This window comes from Cervus elaphus, chromosome 12, assembly GCF_910594005.1.
Source record: "Cervus elaphus chromosome 12, mCerEla1.1, whole genome shotgun sequence".
NCBI classification, from domain to species: domain Eukaryota; kingdom Metazoa; phylum Chordata; class Mammalia; order Artiodactyla; family Cervidae; genus Cervus; species Cervus elaphus.
In genome coordinates, this window is record NC_057826.1 from 19,211,901 (window position 1) to 19,221,804 (window position 9,904).

Consider the following 9,904-nt stretch of genomic DNA (forward strand, 5'->3'; position numbering starts at 1 on the left):
TGACTGAACTGAACTGAACTGAAAAAAAGTAAAGTTATTTTAATACCTTTATTTAACAACAGTAAAAGCAGTTTTAAAATTCAATATTTTAATTCCCAGGTGGTGTTAGTGGTAAAGATCCCACCTGTTAATTCAAGAGACATGAGAGATGCAGATTTGATCTCTGGTTCAGGAAGACACCCTGGAGAAGGGCACGGCAACCCACTCCAGTATTCTTGCCTGGGAAATCCCCATAGACAGAGGCGTCTGATGGGTCACAGTCCATAGGATCACAAAGAGAAGGACATGACTGAAGCAACGTGTCATGCGCGCATGTTGAAATTACATAGAATAAGTCAGTGAGATGTGAAGAGGGGATGATGTACGGCAGAAACCAACACAATATTGTAAAGCAATTATCCTTCAATAAAAAAACAAAAAATAAATCAATTAATAAAAAACAGATCTGGGGGGAAAAAATAACTTAAAATCCAGGAACTGCTTGAGGGCAGAGAGGAAAGGCAGAAAAGGAAGAGGAGTAAACCCTACCTACATCACCATGGCATGTCCCCAAAGCCACCATTGCCTCCTGCTCCTGCTCCAAAGACTAGGGAAAATGCCAACACTGGAAACATCCTGAGATGATCAGTCATTCTGTGCTGTCCTTGTACTTCCGCTTCATCACACTTCAAGTTTTGCAGGCTGGGATTTTTGCTGTCTTGGCAAACATGATGATGGTGTCAAACCTAATGTTTCCTAAATTTTTGCAGAAATGCTGAGAAGACTTACATGGGGGCCTATTGTCAATTATCTAGAAAAAAGAGAAGTTTGCAGACATTAGCAACAAGAACTATGTGGGGTGAGGCTCTGGATTTTAATGAGAAGGATTCAAATTAGAGTGTTGGCTATTTCCTAGAGCTTGCTAAAAATAACCCAGGAGCCTGCTTCCTTCGCTAGCACTTCATTTTCAGTGCCTGCTCATGCTGAAGATGCAGGAGGGCTGGAAAGTGCTCCTTGGGATCCAGCACCAGAGCTTTTTGTTCAGATAAATCTAATTTAGCTGTGACCTGCTCTCTCATGCACCAGCGGGCAAGCTACCTTCAGGCTCCTGTCAAACCTACACTGAAGGAAGCTTGAAGGTGATAAGGGCACACACATACCAAGCCCTGTTGGTTTTGCCTCTAATCTCTCTTCCCATTACTGTCACCAACTTAGCCCAAGTTAACTGTCATCTCTTGCCTTGGCTACTGCCTCTTCTTTCTACCTTGAATCTATCCCCTCTCCTCCAAACCATCACATTGTAACCAAACCACCTTTTCCCACACAAAATCTGAACACATCCCCTGCCATGACCATGAATACCACGAACACCACCACCACCAATAAAAATGGTTCAATGGCTTTTCATTGCTTATATGATAGACAGGAATCTTCAACATGGTTTACAAGAGAGATGCTCCCTAACTGGTGCCCAAGAACCTCTCCAGGCTCAGCCCAACCCCATATGCTCTCCTAACTCCAATCCACTGTCCTTATTCCAGTGCTTTCTGACTGTCAGCCCCCATTGGGGCCCCAACTGCAGCCCTTTCTTCTTTAGCTACCTTATTCTTATTCATCATTCAGCTCTCAATCAGGTCAGCACTTTCTTAGGAAGGCTTTCCCTGACCCCTCAGAAGAGGTCAAATCCTCTCTCAACTTGCGTCTCCTAGCCCAACAGAACTCTCCTTAGTAGCACTTAACCGCCACTTCATGTGCATTCATGAAGCTTCATGAACTTCATGTTTATTTAATGATTAATTGATTACTAGCATTACCCCTCCCAACAGTAGCTCTGTGAAGGCAGGAACTACATCTCTGTACTCATCCTTGTATCCGCCACATCCAGTACCTTGTCTGGCACAGTATGGGAAAACCAATACTTGTTGAAAGATAGAAATGTTCACCCTGGCAGGTCCAAGCCTTCCTCTCTTGCAGAGGTCCTTCCCAAGAGAAAGAAAAGTGTCACCCCATCTGACTAGACCTTTACCTCAATCCCACCCCCATGAACTCCCTGGTTTCCTATCCCTTGCTGTCCTCACCTTAGTCCTTTTGACAGGAAACATTCTGTATACAATACATGGGGAAGGAGGTGGTCCCTGAATTTACAGAAGTGCTGACTTCTGCCTGGGTCTTCTGAAGGAAGTGTTCCTAAATGTGGTTTACATCGCCTCTCTCAATTTCTCAGTTCAAATGGTAGCGCTCACATATCATTTTCCTCCATAAGTGAAAAATACATGTTTTTAATATCTCACTGCAGACAAAGTCTTGGGCACTCACTTGCAGAGGAGATTTAGGGAAGAAGGGCAGAAAGGGAGAATTTACGGGATTGGGAGAGGGGACTCACATGAAGATTTTAAAGCATCTGTTTCCGTGGTAGGGGGTGAGAGGTGGAGAGACGGGGATGGTGAGATGAGCAACAGGACCTGCAGGGCAAAGGAAGGTTAAGAAGAGTTGGTGTACAAGGTGAGACTTCCTTCCTCACCCACTCCACCCACGCCCACATCTCCCTGACCTGAAGTGGACCAGGCCTGTGGTTGAGAGTGAGATGGGCCTGGGGGCCAGGGTGAGACCACCACTAGCCCCCTGCTCGGCCTTTCCTGGAGGAGCAGCATTCAGCATCTGGTGCGCTGCAAATTCAGCCCAGCCTGTGATGAGGGAGTTATTATTGGCACATTCTTAAGTTTTATTGGGTGTTTTTAAACAGTGATTACTGTGAGAATATGCACAAGGCCAGGAGAAGTCTGTAAACAGTGGGAAATGTATCTGCCTGCTCTGTGACAGCTGGGCCAGCTTCCACATGCCAGAAGTTTGGGGCAGGGTCAGATCAGGGCTGCAGATGGTCACCGGCAGGGAGCTACTATTTTGGGGGCACAGGTCATGGGAAAGACTTCCAGTTCAAAGTTGGCTTCTATGACTGTCCCATAACTTTTCCTTCAGCCTCATGTTTCCAAATCAACAGTCCCATCAAATTTGAGGAAATCACTGGATATTTTTGTTTAAAGACTCTGTTATGGTACTGCCATACAAGTCCATAAGATAAGTGGGCTCATTTTACAGAAGAGAGAACAGTTTCAGCCTCAGACCTCTTTTGCCTCTCATAGAAGGGGGAAGAAAATGGAACAATTTAAATATCTTGTTAGGTTCTATTTATGTACATGTTTTCCCATTTCTGATGTGGGCTGAGTTTTAGGAATTCTGTGCCCCTTGCAAAAACTACAGCTGCAAAAAAATACAGAAGACAAGATACCAGTATACTTGTTAGGAAACGTAAGTTCAGATTTCCAAAGGGCAAAGAGCTGAGTTTTGAGATGGTTCATCCAGGAAATTTTTCCCAGTTATGTGAACAACTGAGAAAGGGCAGGGTCCCACTGACCCATTGGAAGTCCAAGTAGCTCTTCTGCTTCTCATTCACTTTCTGTCTGTGGATGGGAAAAGAAATTGATCAAGGGGAAAGAGTGACCTAAGAGTTTGGAGAGGAGAGCAGAAAGCAATTATAGATGAGGATCCAGTACTAGAACTCAGTTTTCAAAGGCTAGTGCATAATGGATCCACCTTGGAGCATTTTAAGAATGCAGATTGTCAGACCCTTCACAGTGTCTGCCTTTTCAATGGGCATCTCATGATTCCAAAGCAGCCCGAGGAAAAACTGTGCTAAGGCAGTTAAAATCACAGTGGAGGGTGCCAGGAAGGATAATGATATTCAAAAGCCATTATCATTGTTAAAACTCAGAGATAAAAGACAAATATTAGCTAAAGTATAAATCCAGGAAAAAATTAGAATGTTAAAAAGGTGAGCTTCATTCAAATAAGACCAAGGTTAGCTTAGCAGTCATTGAAAGTAGCTGCACATTAGTAAATTTGGTGTAAAATTTTGGTTAAGAGAGAGAAGGCCCAACTCAAACTGGATTAAGCAAAAAAAAAAAAAAATCAAGAATATATTGGTCCACATCAATGGAAGTTATAGAAGTAGACCTAGTCTTCAGGGATTCAGGGCTCAAATGCCATCAAAACTCAGTCTCTTTCCCTTTGCCTCTTGAATGTTACATTTTCTCTGTCTTGATTCTCTTTTCATAATTCTTCTTGTGGAGAAGATATCTGCCTGGAGTCCTAAGCTTTCATATTTGCTTTCAAGTCTAGAAAAGAGAACTACTCTTTCTAAGTTACTCCAAAAAAAAAAAAAAAAATCCCAGAACATTTTCTGATTGGACTAGCCTACATGCATCTCATGACTACTTCTGAAACAAGCTTTCTGGTCAGGGATTAAAATATCACATTGTTGGGATCTGGATAATTTCCCCACCCCTAGATCTGGGGAGGGGGTGGTAGACTAAGGACATGGGGAAGGGGAGATGTTATCCTAACAAAAAACTCTAGGATGTTCTTCCCAGAAAAAGTGAGAATAGAGGCTGGGGAGCAGAAGCCAATTGTCTGCTACAGCAGCTGAGAAATATCGTCATCTGTCTAACTATACAAAAATGTTACTATCAGCTAATATTCACTTACTTATTACTCTATATAAAATATGGAAGTGTGTATTTGAATATGGGTATTATATTACTATTATAATGATTTGTTTTGTTATTTTTTTGTTATTAATATTCCCCAGTGGATTATAACCCCTATGAGGGCAGAAACTATGTCTATCTTATTTATCCATGTGGACAAGCCATCTCCAAAGTGGGATGTGTAAAAAGGTGTGGTGCATGAAGATGATAGTAGATGTTTTAGTTAATCTTCTTATCTAATTTTTTAGGATAAAAGGAAGCTTTATTAACATTTTGTGTATTGATATACGGATTGGCAACGACACCCTTGCTAGGTTCAGAAGTCAGACCTCCATGGTAATGGTAATAGGGGTCTCAAGAGAAGAGTGTGAACTCTACTTGCTCAGTTGCTCCTCTGGCTCCTGGCCTCCTATTCTCTGCTCCATCTCTTGTTCCCACTCATTGCCCTCTAGATTCACTATCTGATGCTGCTATGACTATCTGACAGAAGACTTCTCACTCAGGAACTGTCCTCATCCAAGTAGGAGACCCACCTTCTTTTTCACCCCAGGATGTCAGGCACTATCAGTACAATCTGTTAATCCCTAGCCATCTTTGTTTAGAGGCTCAGGAGCAATGAACCCAACCCTTCACATTGTGGATTGGAGAACAGGTTGGCTCAATTATCAGCCAACTAGGGTTTATCAAACATCTACAACATCCAGAGCACTATGACAGGAAGAGGGAGATAAGGAGGTTCACAAGAGAAGAGTCTTGCCCGCATAGAGCTCAACAATGTAACTGTAAAGATGACTGGTGTAGAGAGAAGATGGTGAAAACATGGGCTTTATTCAAAAGGCATCATTCCCCTTCTGCTGTTTTAAAGGGAGCACCGCTGTTAATAGGGCAAGGTTTCCTGCACCCCAGTTCTTTTTAATGTAGTGTTGGACTTAACCTCCCCATGCATAGACAAATGTCATTAAATCTTCCCTAGGTTGAAACAAAGGAAGCTGTAAATGTACCTGATTTATCCAGTGAGAAAGGAAATTAGCCTGCCAACAGAAAATAAGGAGTAAAGATTTGATTCTCAGATTAGGAGTCAGATCTATGGCCTCCCCAGGGCTCATTCCAATAAGGTAAACAGACCGGCTGCATTATTTGTCAGTCTACAATGGTTGCAGGCAATATCACCAATGCCCAATTTTATGTTTCATTAGGATTTCAATTAATCTCTTCCTCATTTAGTCTGGGAGAGGGATTGATCTGCCTTTAAGTGAATACCACACAATCCTTTTCTTTCAAAAGGCAAATAAGTTTATATATTTGATTTATTTCCTTTGTCATAATATGGTCCAGAAACAACAGCTATTCTTTCTATTTCTCTGACTATATTGACTTTGCCAGAAGTTGTAGTTTCAAGAACTTTTCTTCCTGTCCCTAAGAAGAGGATTTTTCTCTGTCTGAATCTTGTATTTCCAAATAATTTTATTCCTCTCTGAGGAACATACCTCAAAAGAAAACTATTGTTCATGAGCACTCAGACTTTTTGCATCTGTGCCAGTAAAGTAAAACGTCCCAAGAGATACCCAAAGTTCTCTTTGAGGTACCCAAATCTCCACATCTAACAGGAAACAAAGGTTTTATATTTTCTTTAGGCCTAATAAGACTTGATGTCACTCAAAAATATGAAATATATGAAAATAGTTGCCAAAAGAACCTTTGGTAATTTTTTTGTCTACAAAATAAGTGGAGCTATTCATGTTTTTCCACAGTCTCCTTCTGTTCAAACAAAAAGAAAGACATCTACGAAGAGAAAATAGGTTATTCATATTCTATAGTTGAGTCATTGATGTAAGCAACAGAACACTCAACTCTAAATGGCTTGAAAAATAAAGGGATTTAATCTTAACTGTACAGCAAGCCGTCTGAGGCAGGCTGGTTTCCAGTAGATCAATAATGCCATCAAAAACCAGATTCTTTTCTCCTTAGAACGCTGATTCTCATCTCGGACTTGACACATTACAATAGAAGGATGAGTGCAGCAACCTCAAGCGCCGTTGTCGTTGTTTAGACACTAAGCTGTGTCCAACTCTTCTGTGACCTCATGGACTGTAGCCTGCCAGGCTGCTCTGTCCATGGAATTTTCCAGGCAAGAATACCTTAATAAGATATCATTTCCTGCTCCAGGGGATCTTCCTGACCCAGGGATTAAACCCACATCTCCTGCACTGGCAGGCAGATTGTTTACCACTGAGCCACCTGTGTCCATATATGAACACCCCCAAAGCTAGAGGACAAAATGTTCTGTCCCTATTTGCCTTATAAGAGAAAAGTTTTCTTTTTCAGAAGCCCTGCAAAAAAAAAAAAAAAAAAAAAGGCTTTCCTCATATTGCATTGGCTAGAATGTATTATACACCCACATTCCATATCCAGGAAAGAAAACTTTATATTGCAGAATTCCCAGCAAAAGCCTCAAGATACAAGCTGATTGAATCCCTCCACAAGTCAACTTTTGTGGCCAAGGGAATATCACAGTTTGATTGTTTCAGGCCTCTGTTGCTTGAACCAATCACTTTTTTAAAGGCCACCTTAAAAAGGGGGCCTTATTGAGAAATACTTGGAAAGTCAGCATAGAGGACATTATCAGCCTATGGATTTTCCCATATTAGCATTACTTAAAGAAAATTGGATTTTAAAAAGACTATTAGAGCCACTCTTAGAAGAGAATTCTCCACAGGGTAAATATTCCTAATGCAGTTAAATATGCATTAAATATCATTGATAAAAGTATGCTTACATGTTTTGGGGAACATTTTTATTGCATTTATCCCATGCTAATTCCATAGGATACCCTGTCTCACAGATGCTAATGGCTTCAGACTCAGCTGAAAGTATTGGATTGGCCAAAAATTTCATTTGGGTCTTTTTGTAAGATGTTATGGAAAAACTCAAACAAACTTTTTGGCCAACCCAATACACCCACTGTGCATGCATGCTAAATTGCTTCAGTTGTGTCCGACTCTATGCCACCCTATGGACTATAGCCCGCCAGTCTCCTCGGTCCATGGGATTCTCCAGGCAAGAATATTAGACTGGGCTGCCATGCACCTGCTCCAGGGGATCTTCCCAACCCAGGGATTGAACCTGTTTCTCCTGTGGCTCCTCCATTAGCAGGCAGATTCTTTACCACTAGCGCCACCTGGGAAACTCCAGTGTATCCACTAAATTGTACTAAACCCCAGTGACCTATCACTATTTTAAAAAGAAATTTCCAAAACCCTCAAAAAGATAAGGCCTTTATATTATATGCTAAGCCCCTGGTTTTTCCCTCAAGAAAAAAAAAATGTTTTAACGAGCATTACTCACTTGAAATGAGTCCTCCTTTGCTGTAAACATTCTTTAACAAACCCTAACAATAGGTAGATGAGACCAGAAGCACGTATCACGCTATTTGCCCATTTTCTTCATGTTCCCAGTCCTTGCAGGCACTTAACAGTGTATCTGATTCAGATATTAATAACCAAGTGAGTAAATTTTATAATCACCACATTATAGAGGAAGGAATTGCAGCTCTGAGAGAGTAAGCAATTTGCCAAGACCTCTCAACTCTTAACTAGACCAAGATTCAAACCCAGTTTTTCCTTATTCCAGAATGTACATCCTCTCCACTTCACTAATGCTGTCTTACTAGCAGATCACCGCAGTATTCTTTCATTCAATACATAATTATTGAGCACCTACCCTGTGTCTGGTATCATGATCAACAGTGTAGAGAGACATATTCTTTGGCCTTCATAGACCGAAGTGAGATAACAGAGAGACAACAAACAAATGAAAAAACTAATAAATGTATAATCTGAATAACAACAAGTACAATAAGGGGAAAGAATAGGCTACAGAGTATAGAGATGTAGGGAGTTTAGCTAAATATTCATTGGAAGGACTGATGCTGAAGCTGAAGTTCCAACACTTTGGCTACCTGATGTGAAGAGTTGACTCATTAGAAAAGACCCTGATGCTGGGAAAGACTGAAGGCAGGAGGAGAAGGGGACAACAGAAGATGAGATGGTTGGATGGCATCACTGACTCGATGGACCTGAGCTTGAATAAGCTCCGGGAGCTGGAAATGGACAGGGAAACCTGGCGCACTGCAGTCCACGGGGTCACAAAGAGTCGGACATGACTGAGTGACCGAACTGAACTGAGTTTACATAGTGCAATCCAGCCCTTCACAGGCATGCAGTATCACAATGCTAATCTCTGCCTGATAGCTGCCCTTGCTTATAAGTAGATGAAGCACTAGCAAATTCAGGTCAGACCAATTTTTGCTACACATACTGAGAAAGAAAAATTCTTCCTGAAGGAGGCAGAACTCTGTAGTCTGATGTAAGTTAGCTACTCCTCTGGAGAGGTAATTACCATTTCTGAAAAACCGCATAAGCTATTTCTGATGGACTTCAATGAGCTCAAGTGTCCTGCCCAGAAAATTTCGTGCACAGGGTCTTCTGTCTGCCCCTGCAGCTCCACTCTGTGCCTTTCACCACACTCATGAGCCCGGAAGCTAGCCTGTATGGACTACCCTCCTGGGCTCTCTGGCTTTCCAGCTCGGGATGGGTTTGGCCAGTGAGAAGCACCAGTAGGAGACTGGAGGGCAAAGGGCAGAAAGAGAGTGAGCCTGGATATCCTCGCCCTGGCTCTGTCTCCCTGTAGAGATGCCATGGGTTGGCTAGACCCCTCTACTGAAGGCCTCTGCTTCTGGGAGATGGCACCTTCTATATAGCTCCCTTCTTCTGCTCTAGTGCCAGCTCCCTTGCCTTGTCCCTTCAGGTAAGAGTACCAAAGGCTCCCACAGTTGCCAGCCCTGAGGGGCATACCCCTTGTGAAAAACCCCAAACCCCACACATACCGTAACAAACAACCTCCCTCCAACTGTCTTCCCGTCATCCGTTTTGAGTGAGCCGTTTGCTTTCTACCAAGATCTAAACTAACACAACCACTACCAACTTCGTGAGTTGTCTAGCAACCTATGACCAGTCTCCCGGAGTGTCTAACGATCTGTAAACATTCTTTTTATTTTTTAAATTAATTTGTACTGGCCTCACTGAAGACAGTGACTGCAGCCATGAACTTAAAAGACACTTGCTCCTTGGAAGAAAAGCTATGACAAACATAGACAGCAACTGTTACTAAAGCTGAAGCTCCAGTATTTTGACCATCTGGCTCAGTGGAAAAGACTGATAATGGGAAAGACTGAGGGCAAAAGGAGAATGGGCTGACAGAGGATGAGATGTTAGACAGCATCACCGACTCAATGGACATGAATTTGAGCAAATTCTGGGTGATGCTGGAGGACAGAGGAGCCTGGCAGGCTATAGTTCATGGAGTCACAAAGAGTAGGACAT

At 42.3% G+C, this 9,904-nt stretch overlaps 1 long non-coding RNA gene across 1 annotated transcript; it reads right to left on the bottom strand.

Moving 5' to 3' along the window:
* Positions 1-581: 581 nt before the first annotated feature.
* Positions 582-2,658, bottom strand: LOC122704911. Its single transcript, XR_006343981.1, has 3 exons — positions 2,531-2,658; positions 2,363-2,441; positions 582-790 (listed from the first exon to the last, which is right to left on the bottom strand). It is a non-coding gene; the product is annotated as an uncharacterized LOC122704911 (long non-coding RNA).
* Between the last annotated feature and the right edge of the window lie 7,246 nt (positions 2,659-9,904).